The sequence below is a fragment of the Arachis ipaensis genome, chromosome B9, assembly GCF_059453495.1.
Source record: "Arachis ipaensis isolate K30076 ecotype BB chromosome B9, ASM5945349v1, whole genome shotgun sequence".
NCBI lineage: Eukaryota > Viridiplantae > Streptophyta > Magnoliopsida > Fabales > Fabaceae > Arachis > Arachis ipaensis.
The window spans coordinates 22,402,244-22,405,006 of NC_142444.1; positions in this window are offsets into that span (position 1 = coordinate 22,402,244).

Sequence of the window (2,763 nt, forward strand, 5' to 3'; positions counted from 1 at the left end):
TGGGAAATTTCTACTAATCCATTAATTGCTAATATGGCATCTAACATGAAGAAGAAATTTGAAAAGTATTGGGAAGAAATTCATGGCATTATGGGTGTTCCTGCTGTTTTAGACCATAGGTACAAGATGGTTGGGGTTGAGTTTCAATTTGAAAAAATGTATCCAGATCCAACAGAATGCTCCAAGCAAGTTGATAGAATTCATCAGTTGTGTAATGAGTTGGTTAATGAATACACTCAAAAAATGAGTTCTGATGTGTCACATGTCGGTGTTGGTGTTGGTGTTGGTACAAAAGAACTTAATGAAAGTGGAAATGCAAGTTTATTTGGGGGTGATGATTATATGGTGTATCTTAAAAGAAGAAAAATGACAAGGAGTTCATATGTGAATGTTGAGTTTGATCATTATCTTGAGGAGGAAATTCATCCTCCAAATGATCCTAACTTTAATGTTTTGAAATGGTGGAAGAACAATCAGATGAAATTTAAAGTTCTTGCAAAAATAGCTAAGGATATATATGCTATTCCGGTGTCCACTGTTGCCTCTGAATCTGCTTTTAGTATAAGTGGTCGTGTGATTTCTCCTCATCGTGCAAAGCTCAAACAAGACATAATTGAAGCTTTGATGTGTGGCCAAAGTTTGTTGTGGGCACCTTTGGGAAGTAAAGGTGATATATTGATTAATCTTCATTTATGTTAATTTTTTTCATAGTACCGATTAATTTGTTAATTGTTATCTCTTTTAATTTTCAGGTTTAAATATTGATTTGCAAACTTTTAATGATGATGAAGATGTTGAAAGTGATCAAGAATAAGGGTTGAAGATCATTTTATATCTAATATTGTAATTTCTTTATTATGGTGTTAAATTTGTAGTGATCTAACAATATTTTTTGTAATTTCAAGTTATTTTAGCTAATGACATTGTATGAATTTTATGTTTGTATTTTAATTTATCTATGAATTTTAAATTTTTGTCTTAATTTATATATGAATAAGTAAAAATTAAAATATTTAATTTTTATAGGGACGGGTACCCGCAGGGGCGGGTTCGAGTTCTGTAATTTACTACCCGCGGGTAGTGATGAGGCGGGTAGTATATGCATAACAGGACGGCGGGACGGGGTCGGGTAGGGCAAAAACCCGCCCCTACCTGCCCCACTGCCACCCCTATGCGCGCATAATGAAGTTTTCAAACTTGTTAGACAATTGACTTCAATTGGAAGCATAGTTGTCAGAACCGAACCGGTGATCGAACCGGTCAGGTTACTGGTGGGTCACTGGGTCATTGGTTCAACCGGTGGGTCACTGGTTGAACCAATTGAGTCGGTTCTATGTAAATAAAAATAAAAAATAGTTAAAAATTTAAAATTAAATTTAAAATACATATTTTCACTAACATTTTAAGAATTTCAAGTTATTTTAAAATAATATGGAATAAGAACAATAAATATTTTATTATTTTTACTCTATTATAGATATTTTTATTTTGTTTGTTATATTAAAATAACTATTATTTTTAATTTTCAATAATTTATTAATTAATTTATATTTATTATACTATTATATACTACAAGTATTTATTAAAAAAATAATATTAATAGATATTATATAATTATGAAAAGAAAAAATAAGTGAGTTTATAATTATTGTTAAATAAAAATATAATTAATTTAAGAATGAGTGAGTTTATAACTAATATTAAAATAAATTAAATAAAAGTAAATTATTTGATGAAACTCATAAAAGATATATATATATATATATATATATATATATATATATATATATATATATATATATATATATATTTAAATTTGCATGTTCAATAATAAGGACAAGAGCAGCCTGGTGGCTGTGCAAGGCGCTTCCATTTATGAGGGTGAGGATTCGATCCTGCCTCAAGAATTTTGAATAAATTTTCAATACCAAGCGGTTTGGTCGGATCAGTCTTTTTGACCGGTTTTTAACGGTTCATTCCGAATTTGACCGGTTCGTATCGATTTTCTTTTTTATACTGTCCAAATATAAGATTGGATCGATATAAAATTCGGTTAATTGGTTTTTCGGTCGAACTAGCCAATCCGGTCCGATTTTAATAACACTGATTGGAAGGTGAACAAATATGGATCGAGTAAAATTAAATATGATATATTTATTTTGATTTCTTAAATCTTTTTGGTGTAATGAAGGGATACGGGTGATATTAAAGACATTTGAGTTCATTTTATACTAGACATAAGAATTTAGATGGAATAGATAGAGAAAATATAATAGACTAGGGTGATTTTTATAAAGCAGGTTGGACTTGGGGCTACACACAATTGGAGGGGGTGTTTTGAGTCTGATGCGTGAGAAAATTGGGGAGGGCAAGTCGCTCGATCTACGTCAAAATTGATGGAGCTAAACTAGGGGTGGCAAGGGTAGAATAGGGTAGGGTAGAGTTTAGATCTAATCCTAATCCTATTCGCGCGTTGAGATTTTTATATAAATTGAATCCTATCCTACCCGCGGGTTAAGAATATCCCAATTCTAACCCTATTCGCTCTTAACTCGCGGGTATTCGACCCTATCCGCGAGTTACAAAAAGATACAACATTATTATATAACTTGATGATAATTTAAAATAGAACTGACCTTTATGTAAAAAAAATATTAAATTATTAATTAATGATTTTCTTTTAGTGGCTAAGGATCTTTTGCATTTAGTGAGAGGTGTTTGATTCAACATCCACTTAAAACATATTTTTATATAAGTATATAA